This window comes from Eublepharis macularius, chromosome 7 (assembly GCF_028583425.1).
Source record: "Eublepharis macularius isolate TG4126 chromosome 7, MPM_Emac_v1.0, whole genome shotgun sequence".
Lineage (NCBI taxonomy): Eukaryota > Metazoa > Chordata > Lepidosauria > Squamata > Eublepharidae > Eublepharis > Eublepharis macularius.
The window spans coordinates 10,734,248-10,746,936 of NC_072796.1; positions in this window are offsets into that span (position 1 = coordinate 10,734,248).

Consider the following 12,689-nt stretch of genomic DNA (forward strand, 5'->3'; position numbering starts at 1 on the left):
TGGCCTTTGGGCTCTTATTGAAATTAAAGTTGTGCAGATTTCATGGTTGCTGTGGAGACAGGTAGCTGTACTGGTTGAGGGGGACGCTCACACAAAGGCACCCTTGTCCTCCTAACAAACACATGGGCAAATAATTTCTAAAAGAGGGAGAGTTATTTGTACAGCGGAAACTGGTCTTTCTACAGTCATGTAAATGCAGAGAATCAAAAGAGCTTGAAAGATACAGCTTCACTGCTGGTACTGATGACTTCTTTCATTGAACTTTTGGTAGTTCTGGAAACTGATTTTCTTGGGCATTCTGCGCCACGACTGACTTCTCAGTGGGGTGTCACGGCACCGTTAAGAAACAAGGGGAAGTGCGTGTATACTTTTACTCACGTGTCTGTCTTGAATCAGCATGCTTAAAATCCCCAGGTTTTGTATTTAAGAAGACCACAAGGAATTGTTTATAGAGAGTTTGAAATTGTTACACAGGCAGTTAAACTACACAGGCCATTAAATTACCTATTTGCTGTTTGTGATTAAGAATTGTCTTCAATGCATCAGGCAGAGAAGCCTTTTGTAAAAACTGAAAAGCTGCCTGATTCTTTCCTTTTGGGCCCTCGATGTTGTCCCAACTAGTAGACAAGGGAAACCAGTTGTGGGCTAATAGCTTTTGTGGGTGTGCAAAGCTGCAGTGATGGATGCCAGATCTGTCACTCCAGGCTGAAACCATTTCCATGAATTAATGGGAAAATCTATAGACTAAAGAAATCAAATTTACAGATTGTCAGTTGTTATGAGCGAATTGGTATAAAGTGTTCTTCAAATGGTATATCACACTGAAAGACATTGCAAGAATCAGTGTGGAAAGTATTGGAAATATTATTGCATGGATGCAACATTTTACCACATGTGGTGGACATGCAAGAAGGCACGAAGAAGTTGGATAAAAATACCCAAAGAGATGTAGATTTTCAAGCTTAAATTTGAAATGAATCCGAAAAACATGCTGTTAAATATTCTACCGAGTAATATTACAAAAAAACATGAAGAACTTTTCAAGTACAGCCTCAAGAGTGCTATATAGAGCAAAAGGGAAGGCAGAATCTTGCTCCAATATGTCTGAGTGGATAGATAAAGTGTACGAATATGCATTGATGGCCAGATTAACTTCTTATGTCCATCTAGGGTTCCCATTCCCCTGCTCGGGGTGGCGGATCTCCCGATCCCACCCTCCCTCCCCCGCGCCTGCTTACCTGGCTGGCGGGGTGTGTGCACGCTCCCTGGAGTGCCCCCTTCCTGGGTGGCGCGTCGCACCCCTGGGTGCAAGGCGTGCTCCCGCGCTGCAGAGAGAAAGCAGGTGGCGGCCACAGCGACAAGGGGTGAGGCGGTGGTGAGAGAGCGAGCTGCGGTGGCCACGGCCTACTCTCTCGCCGCCGCCACCACCACCACCACCGCTCCCCTTGTCCCTGACAGCGCAGGCAGCACAGGGGCAGTGGCGGCCGTGGCGAGAGAGAAAGCAGGCCATGGCTCGCTCTCTCTTGCCGCCGCCACTGCCCCTGTGCTGCTTGCATCAGCAGGGACATGGGGTGCGGCGGCGGCGAGAGAGACAGAGAGAGCTGCCCGCTCTCTCTGCCCTCCCCAGTGCACGCGATGCATCATCCCTGCGTGATGACATCACTCCTGAAGTGACATCATCATGCACACCGGGAGTGCGCGCGGGCACAACAAGAAAAGCCCCAGCGAGGTAGGAGCCAGCGTCCCAGTCTCCCGCTGGGAGACTTGAGGGACCTGGCAACCCTATGTCCATCATAGACCAATATCGGAATTCCAGAAAAAGTGGAAAGATTTCTTTGATTATGCAGCCCGAAGCTAAGAAAAATTCAGAGTAGTTAATATGAAAATAAAGTAATCATAATATAGAGACCTTAAAAATGATGAGTACAAAACATGAAAGAGATGACTGGTTTAAAACTATAGACATTAAATTTTAGGTATAAAAGTATATTTTGAATATACTTTTCTGCTGTCGTTTTTGTATTTTATATAAGTTTCTATGCACTTTCTATTGTTATCTCTATTTTTCTTTTCAAATAAAACTTTTTTAAAAAGCTTTTGTGGGTGTGCAAAGCTGCAGTGACGGATGCCAGATTTGTCACGCCAGGCTGAATCTCCAGAGGCTCAGTGATGCTGAGCATGCTTTGTAGGAAGGATGGTGGAGTTTGAACCCAGTCTGTGCTGTCTAGCAGTTCATTGCCCTTGTTACCTGCTGACTGCTCAGCAGATAATAATCCTGGTACATCAGGTGTTGGCGATCTCAGAGATAGCAAAGGAAGGAGCACCTCAAGGGTTGCAGCTCCATCTGTTCATGCTGCAAGGAGATCATTGGCAGGAAGTTCTTCTGTACATGTGCTAGGGGAAGCTCTGCGTGGGTGCCATGACACAGAAGTTCCCAACATGGCACTCTGCTATGAGTTTCCTGGGCCTTCCTGAGTCTTGGGGTTAAAATCCAGAATCTTGAATGAAACTGAAACAAACAACATGGTCAGTAAGGGCTATATGCAGGGCTTTTTTTCAGCTGGAATGCGGGGGAACAGAGTTCCGGAACCTCTTGAAAATGGTCACATGGCTGGTGGCCCCGCCCCCTGATCTCCAGACAGAGGGGAGTTGAGATTGCCCTCCGCGCCGCTCAGCGGCGCGGAGGGCAATCTCAACTCCCCTCTGTCTGGAGATCAGGGGGCGGGGCCACCAGCCATGTGACCATTTTCTCTGAGGGCAACCCGCTGACTTCCACCACCTCTTTTCCCAGAAAAAAAGCCCTGGCTACATGGTACTGTTTCCTGTGGCAAGGCAGGTTGCTGAGATTAATGAGAGGTGTAGCTAGGGTTGCCAGCTCCAGATTGGGAAATGCTTGAAGATTTGGGGATGGAGCCTGGAGAGGGTGGACTTTGGGGATGGGAAGGAGCCCACCCTTCAAAGCAGCCATTTTCTCTAGGGGAACAGAACTCTGTTGTATCCGTTGTAGTTGTAATCATCTTCAGGTACTTGAAGGGCTGTCATACAGAGGATGGCGCAAAATTGTTTTCCGTTTCCCCAGAAGATTGGACCAGAACCAAAATCAAAAAAGTTTTCAGCTAAACATTAGGAAGAACAGTTAGAATTAGAGTAACTCTGACAGTTAGAGCAGTCACTCAATGGAACAGGCTTCCTCGGGAGGTGGTGGGCTGTCCTTCTTTGAAGGTTTTTAAGCAGAGGCTAGATGGCCATATGACAGCAATGCTGATTCTGTGAACCCAGGCAGATCACAAGAGGGAGGGAAGATGGGGTTGCATCAGTGCTTAGTTCTCGTGGCCCCTTCTTACATGCCCAGGGTAAGGCTGATCACCACCTTGGGGGTCAGGAAGCAATTTCCCCCCGGCCAGTTTGGCTAGGGATCCTGATGGTGTTTTGCCATCTTCTGGGCATGGAGCAGGGGTCACTGCTCCATGTGCGGGGGGTAGAACATGTTGCGAATTTATCTACATGGTGCAGGGAGTTGGACTAGATGACCCTGAAGGTTGCGTCCAACCCTGTGATTCTATGAAAGGTCCAATCTCCATGTGGAGGTTGGCAACCTTCGGTGTAGTCCTTGTTTCAATCTTCTACTTCTGTGTCAACTGTGAACACTTTTCACTGAATATGTAGTTTCTTGGAAGTTGGTGTGAAAACCACACTTGTGTCTTGTGGCAGATTGGTAAAAATAAATTTCTCCATAACATAAATAAATTTCCCCATTCTCTCAAATATGGGTTTGCTTTCTTAATAACGGGGAGGTAAATAATAAGAATAATCATAGTCTTAAATAGTCCAACCTGAAGGAAAACGTCTGGAGATCAATGCAGAATATGAAATGTTGCATCAAAATCATAGCGTGGAAATAAGGAAAATGGAAATATGGTTAGAATAAAGGTACATACATTGGCTGTCCATGTGCTAAAATCCAAGTATCATGAATGGACACAATCAGACTCATAAAGGTTGGTGGAGATTATCATCCTCCATTAGAAGCTTTACCACCTGAATTGTGTAAATGATTACCTAGTAGATAATTTTATTCGTTGGTTATGAATAAAATTGGTTTAAATTTTAAATCTCAGCAAGGTGTGATGAAGTGATCCAGGTAAAGTAGAGTTAGCATAGCTGAAATTATGAAACTGACAGGTCTGGTAGTGGTCTATGCATACCAAATATTTTTCTGCTTGGGTTGCAACTGTTTATTCATCATTTTCAGAGATTAATAGAAGCTTGCTATGACCCAATCAATCCTACTGGCATCTCCTCATGCTTATTTTCTGTTATTTCACATTTCTTTTTTTGTTATTGGTTAGTCAGGACTTTCCTTACTAATATTAACCCAATGATTCTGTTTGTTAATAATCAATATGTCCATCTGAAATAAGTGTTTTTATTGATTTGTTTATCAGCTTGGGATGGTATTGCATCTTCTACAAATAAGCATTTTGCTTGTAGCTAATGTAATGTGTTTATAAGCAATTAAGAAGTTGTTTAGAGTTAACATTTATGTAGTCCTTTAAATGTGCTTGAAGCTCTTTGTGTGCATTTTCTTGTAATCCTAACCATCGCCACGCACGTTGCAAGGGGATAATTCATAATACCGGCTAGATTCATACTTCTTAACCATAGTTTAGTCTCTTGGCTACCAGGGCTTTTTTTCAGCAGGAACGCAGTGGAACGGAGTTCCGGCACCTCTTGAAAATGGTCACATGGCTGGTGGCCCCGCCCCCTGATCTCCAGATAGAGGGGAGTTGAGATTGCCCTCCACGCCGCTGAGCGTGGAGGGCCATCTAAACTCCCCTATGTCTGGAGGTCAGGGGGCGTGGCCACTAGCCATGTGACCATTTTCTTTGAGGGCAACCCACTGAGTTCCACCACCTCTTTTTTTAGAAAAAAAGCCCTGTTGGCTACTACACTTCTATGAAGCAAACAGTTGAACCAAAGGTCAAAGATGGAAGACCTCAGCAGCAGACTAGAGTGGCTGGAAACCCGTGAACCCAAACTGGAGCATTTTCTCAGTCTTCTGAGAAAGTCACTTAAAAATAAAACAGGCACCAGCAAACCTCTCAGTCAACCATTATCGTAAGCATTTGTTAGCACATTCTGGCCTTATAGTTTTGAGTGGCTGTTAGCGAGGAGCTCTGGGTGGGCTATGTAAACATATAAACCTATTTGGGATGAAGATGAAAGTTGTGGATTGTTGGGTAATTTCATAAGGCGACATTTCATGTTTCTAAGGGAACCCAAAGAATAATTATACGCTCTTACGTACATGCAACTCCTTTAGATGCAGTGGAAAAAGAGAAATAGCAGACTGTTTGAGAAAAGGCTTTTAATGAGATTGTGCAGACCAGTGAAAATGGCTCTTCAAGTTTCGAAATTCAAACCTAAGAGGATCCTATTTTAATTAAGAGCCAGATTCTGTCAGCAAGACTTATATTTCTTGGAGCTTGTATTTCAATGGAATCTTATCTATTTGTATAAGATTAACACTTAAGAAAATGCCACGGATGACAGGAATCTTAAAAGTACAGAAAGGTTTAAGAGAGGAATTTAAATATTAGTTGTAGATTTTCCTGGCTGTATAGCCGTGGTCTTGGCATCGTAGTTCCTGACGTTTCGCCAGCAGCTGTGACTGGCATCTTCAGCAGCTGTGACTGGCATCTTCAGAGGTGTAGCACCAAAAGACAGAGATCTCTGTGTCAATGACAGTGACACTGAGAGATCCCTGTCTTTCGTTGTCTCTCATTGACACTGAGAGATCTCTGTCTTTCAGTGCTACACCTCTGAAGATGCCAGTCCAAGCTGCTGGCGAAACGTCAGGAACTACGATGCCAAGACCATGGCCGTACAGCCCGGAAAATCTACAACTAACGTTCTCCGGCCGTGAAAGCCTTCAACCATATAACTTAAATATTGTTGGCTGTTTCCCCAGTAACGCATAAAAATGAAAACTGCCATGATGGTTAAAGCTTGGTTAAAGCTGGCACCTGAACAAAGGTATAGAATGGTGTAGAAAGTAGTATATTAGACTGTTACTAAAATAATTTTACGTTGTCTGATGTCTGGCAATGTTTGAGTATGGATCAGGCATGTGTTGAAGATGATAGATGCCAAATGAGATACCTGCTTGGTTCAGAGGCTTACGGAGCGATCCTAAGCGGGTCTACTCAGAAGTAAGCCCCATTTTATTCCACAGGGCTAGCAAATCCATTTTAGGAGTGCACCCTACAAACCCATTGTAATCAGAGGTCCACCCTTCTAAGCCTTGTTGTCTTCAGCCAGGGCAACTGAGTAGACATTGTGGCATTGTGGCAACTTCACATCAGCTTGTGCTTGCAACCTAACATAATTTGGCCCATTCATCCATTGGATACCATTGAAAGATGAGGAGAACATGGAGACGTGACAGCAGCAGCCAATCAGATTAAATTTCCAAAGGATTTCTAGCTCCTTCCCTCCCAGCTAGGCTTGCCAGGTCCAGGTTGGGAAATTTCTGGAGATTTGGGGGGTGCCGTCTGGAGAGGGCAGGGTTTGTGCAGGGGGGGGGGCTCCAAATGGTATAATGCCATAGAGTCCACCTTCCAAAGCAGCCATTTTCTCCTGGGGAACTGATCTCTGTCACCTGGAGATCAGTTGTAGTTCCAGGAGATCTCCAGCCACCACCTGGATGCTGGCAACCCTACTCCCAGCCCCCCTGGGTCATTCAGCCACATTGTAGTTTCCCTGGAACTGAGAACCTGCCCCAGAGAGAACAAAACCTCTATAAGAAAACATTCCGGCCAAATCTGGAACCTGCAGTGAAAAGTGAAATCAACACAGTTGTTCATAGATCTGTTATTCAAAGACTTTAAACCAGAAATAATTGGGAGAATTACTTCAAATGGATTTTTTCCCTATTGTGTTTGTCAATGTCCCCATTACACATTTGAATTAAATTCTTGCCTCCATTCTCCGAACATTCTCTGCCTGCCATCAGGGGAGATAAGTGTGCCCTGGAACAAGGCTTCTGTCTAAATACAGATTTCTGCGATGCAACAATTGTCATTTGATATCTGGAATTATAAATGCTAAATGAAGCTGCTATATACTTCATCTTCCCCTTACTCTTCGCTCTTTGTTCTCTTTCCTGGGGAAATCTAGCTTGCAGCTCCTGTAGAAAGTTCTGATTTTTTTTATTAGGAAATTTATTACATACTGGGCATGCAGGACTGGTTTTTTTTACATTCAAGGTCCAGTTGGGAAGGAAGAAAAATTGCCTGGGCTCTTGTTGTTGTGTTGGATGTCCACTGGGGTAGCATTCTCTTTGGCAGGTGGTCTGTGTATGTCTGCTTACTTTGGGGGGCTGGTTTGAATTGGCATTTGATTGCTAAGTAGAGAGTGCATTGCAAAAGACTGGGGAAGAATACATTTTGAGCAGATGCCCAGCTTTAAAAAGGAGTCAGTATATGTGGGTTCCCTCCAGACTAAATGTGTCACCAGCAGTGGAGTAATGTCTGCCAATCCTCCATTCTTCCTGCTGACCTCTGATCTACCCCACGTCCCAAGAGGAGCATTTTGAGGAGATCAAAAGGCTTCAGTGGAGGCATGGAGGATATCCAAGCAGAAAGTTCTTCTTGATTGTGGGAATGGGCCTTATCTAGCTTCAGTACCCTGGCAGCAAAACTATCTGCCCCAGTGCAAGGAGTAGAGAAATTGGATCTGACACACCCAGATCCAGTGATTTAGGATCTGAGCCACCCAGGACCCTCAGATCCGGCATTGAGTTGGATCTGACCCCAATCATGGTCAAGGGAACCATTGGAGTTCCAGATGCAGGATGGATTGCGGGATGCTCACCTGGGACAGTCCAGCTCGCCTGGAACCAGTGCTCCCCCTGCAGCACTTTGGAGCCTCCAGCTAGGAAACTAAGGTTAAAGAGCAAGCACAAAAAGTGTACGTACATCTCCCGCCTGAAGCCTACAGAGTCAGAGACAATGAGTGAGGATTTGGAAATAATTGAGGTTCCCAAGTTGTCCTCAATCTGATCATGCCCCTCTTCCTCCTCTTCATCAAGAAATAACAAGGGTCTGAGCCTACATCATGAAGCTGAAGTTCGTTCCCAGTTCCCAGTTCCTTATTCACAGTTCCTAGTTCCTTATTCGCAAACCCAAAGAAAAATATTGTGGGGAAATTGAAAAGCTCTGAACTCCAAAACGAATTTTGCAGGGGCACATATTATACACCTCCAGATTCAGCAGACTCAGCCCTCTAAGTGGACCTATACTGGGTCATCCTACCAAACCCAGATCTTGAGTAAACAGCTTCAAATAGGATGCCCCCAGAACAATTCAATAAGAAGAAAGGGGCGGCAGCTGCAGCAGAAAAAAACTTTGGATCACCCCAAATCACATAGCCCTGAACTCCACAGACTGTCTCCTGCAAGAGGGCATGTGCTGGTTCTGATCCAGTCTCTACATATGGAGCTGAGGCCTACTATTTCACCTCCAAAGACTGTCCCCTACAAGTGCGCTGGTTCTGATCCAGTCTCTACTTCGGGAGATGAGGCCTCCTATTTCACCTTTCTCCCAGAACCTTGCATTAGACATTGCTGTGAATAAGGAGCTGGGAATCATAAGAGGCCTCTGCACCCCCAAATAATCTTTGGATCACCCCAAACCACACAGCCCTGAACTCCAGAGACTGTCCCCTACAAGAGGGCATGTGCTGGTTCTGATCCAGTCTCAACTTCTGGAGCTGAGGCCTACTATTTCACCTTTCTCCCAGAACCTTCTATTAGATATTGCTGTGAATAAGGAAATGGGAAAATAAAAGCCCTCTATGCCTCAAAACAATCTTTGGATCACCCCAAATCACACAGCACTGAACTCCAGAGACTTGTCCTCTTGTAGAGGACATGTGCTGGTTCTGATCCAGTCTCTACTTCGGGAGATGAGGAGATGCTATTTCACCTTTCTCCCAGAACCTTGCATTAGACATTGCTGTGAATAAGGAAATGGGAAATATAAGAAGCCTCTGCACCCCCAAATAATCTTTGGATCATCACAAATCAAACAGACCAGAGTTCCAGAGATTGTCCCCCACCACAGGACAAGTGCTGGTGCTGATCTGGTTTCTGGTTCTGGAGCTGAGACCTGGTATTTGGCCTGCCTCCCAGAACCTTCTATCAGACATTGCCACGAATAAGGAACTGGAGAAAAAAAAGGCCCTCTGTGCCCAAAAATAATCTTTGGATCTCCCCAACTCACACAGCTCCGCACGCCAGAGACTCTGCCCTACAAGATGGCATGTGGTGGTGGTCATCTAAACATTGGTTCTGGTGCTATGACCTCCTATTTGGGCTGCCTCCCTGTAGCTTGTATTGGGAACAGCTTCTGTCTCAAAACAGGCCTGGTCTTGGACCTCCTCAGATTTGGAGCCTGGACTAGAGTGTTAACTTACCCATTTGAGTGCCTGATTATAAGTAGTCACGTTTGCCCTCACGATGTTAAGAAGGCTTATGAATATGGCAATATCATAAGCCCCTCTTACGTGTTTATAACACAGACTAGCTGCTTTGCTAGAAACGAGATGTTAGCGGAGAGGTCAGAGTAACTGAGCCCCACACCGCACACTTATGCATAACTATAGAACAATGGAGGCCTCCAGAAGAACTTTAATGAATTCATTCACACACCTTTCAAAATCTATCTTTACCCCCTTTCCTACTATAGCCTCACCCATCCAGTCAACATTGGTCATCAGATAATCTTTTTACACCAGTAGTTCCTCACAGGAAGGCACAATCAAACATTCCTACATCGTTGTCCCACCTCAAAGACAGTTTGACTTTGTCTCCACCAGAGACAACCATGAAGCCATTCTTTAAGAGCAGAAGGTGCAGTTCTGCCTCAGCACATGTTTTGGGGCTCAGAGGGCTTTTATGTTCCCCAGTTCCTAATGCACAGCAATGTCTAACAGAAGGTTCTGGGAGGCAGTCCAAATAGAAGGCCTTAGCTCCAGAACCAGAGACTGGATCAGCACCAGCACATGTCTTCAATCTCTGGAGTATAGGGCTGTGTGATTTGGGGTGATCTAAAGTTTGCCTTGGGGCATAGAGCTCTTTTATTTTCCCCAGTTCCTTATTCACAGCTGTTACCAGAACTGCTCTTTTATAGGGGGAATTAGCAAGCAGTTCGGCCAGAGCTAGCGCGGATCCTAAACCAATGTATACCAGAGTCAGTCTTCCGGATTACTCAAACAAGAAAGAGGATGCCAGTAGTCAAATAAATAATGTTTACTGAAATTGAACCTTAAACCTAATATAACACTTACATACATCAACCATACAAGAGCTAAGAAACAGGTCAAAAAGAGTCAAGAGACAATTGCATTAGCAGGTTCCCACTTGAGATCGCTGAGAGAGAGGCAATACGTTACCTGATCATGGCGAGAAGCAGAGATTCCAGCAGCGAGGATGGGAGAGCGGAGTATAGTGCCTGCACTATACACGCATAGGGTCTATCTGGGTATGGAGAGGGTTGGCGCGGCGCACAGACACACACACGTGTCAGGCAGAGCCTGCTTAAATAGCCGAAGTGTGTCCCGAGGCAGGGACCCTTCAGGGCTGCCTTGGAAATGGTTCTCAGGATGTTTTCACAAAAGATATGATGGGTTAATATCAGGAGTTTGATGGCTCACTTTAGAATCTAATTGTGTGATTGTCCTTGGGGATGGGACAAAGGGAAGGCGTGCCGGGCAGGTTGATTGAATTTGACAGGAAGCCGGATTGCTCTCTCTTTTTTTTAATAGATTTTTATTGGATGGGTCAATATATATATTCAATTTCAAATACAAATACATTCCATTTCAATCGCCCTGTGTATATTTCCCCACCTCCTCCCCTCCCCTCTTTTCAATAATGACTTCCAACAGCACTCCAACCCCCCATTATTAATAATACCTTATTTCTATACTAAAGTGGCTCTTTTCTTATTATTAGTAAAGATCTTAATTATATCTTATCTTACTTAATTTCTTTAAAACCCCTCGAAAGACCATAATTGTCCCTTAACATCCCATTTCTTTTCCATGTATTTTTTCAACTTTTTCCAATCTTCCAAAAATGCTTCTGGATCTTGCTCCTTCAAATTTCTTGTTAGTTTGTCCATTTCAGCCATGTACAACAATTTCCTTGTACATTCTTCAATTTCAGGTATTTCTTCTCTCTTCCAGTACTGAGCATATATTATTCTAGCTGCTGATATCATATAATATAACAATATCTTATCATTTCTATTAACATGCAATGTTAATAACAACATTTCTGTATTTTTTGCAACATTATAATGAAGTATCAAAGACATCTCAGTACATATTTTGGTCCAAAAGTCTCTAGCCGTACGACAAGTCCACCACATATGAAATAGAGAACCTTCATGCTCCTTACATTTCCAACACTTATTAGATAGCTGTTTGTTGGCTATGGCTAATTTTTTCGGTGTTAAGTACCATCTATATAACATTTTATAGCCATTCTCTCTAATACTGGTACATGTTGATATTTTTAAAGTATTTTTCCATAATTGTTCCCATGCTTCCATCATTATTTCATTATTACAATTTATAGCCCACTTTACCATTTGCACCTTGACTATTTCATCTTCTGTAAGCCACTTCAATAACAATTTGTACATTTTAGAAATCATTTTACTATTATCTCCCAACAGTAATTCTTCTAACTCTGAATTCTTGGTTTTAAGGCCTGTTTTTCTTTGGTCTGAGTCAAATAAGTCTTTGATTTGTCTATATTGCAACCAACCATATTTGAATGGCAACTCCTCATTTGGTTTAAGGTTCAACTCATTATCTGTTACTTCTGTTAAGTCTTTAAGAGTAAGCCATTCTTTTCATTTATATTCTAAGTTTGGGTTGATCACCTCAGCTGGTATAATCCAAAGTGGTTTCTTCTGGTCTATAATTTTTTTGTACTTTAGCCAAGTCAACAATAAATTTCTTCTCAAATAGTGGTGCTGAAACATTGCGTCCATTTTATACTTACCGTACCACATATATGCATGTCATCCAAATAGTTTACTATAACCTTCCAAAGTTAGTAGTTTATGGTTGGTTAAAGACACCCATTCTTTTAGCCAGACTAAACATATCGCTTCATGGTAAAGTCGAAAATCAGGTAACTGCATTCCACCTCTTTCCTTAGCATCACAAAAAACTTTCATCTTTACTCTTGGTTTCTTTCCTGCCCACACAAATTCCGATATCTTCTGCCATTTTTCAAATTGTTTTTTGTCTTTTACAATTGGTATTGTTTGCATTAGGAACATCATTCTAGGCAACACGTTCATTTTAACTGTGGCAATCCGACCTAACCACGACAAGTTTAGTTTATTCCATTTTATCATATCTCTTTCAATTTGTGTCCAGAACCTTTCATAGTTATTCTTAAATAAATCAATATTTTTAGCTGTCAGCTCTATTCCCAAATATTTAGTCTTATGTACCACTTCACAGTTTATTATTTCACTTAGTTCCTGTTGTTTCTTGGTAATATTCTTAGTTATTATTTTTGACTTCTTTTTATTTATATAGAAGCCTGCCAAATCTCCAGATTCCTTAATTTTTTCCAGTAGTCTTGGCAGAGTTTGTAGTGGATC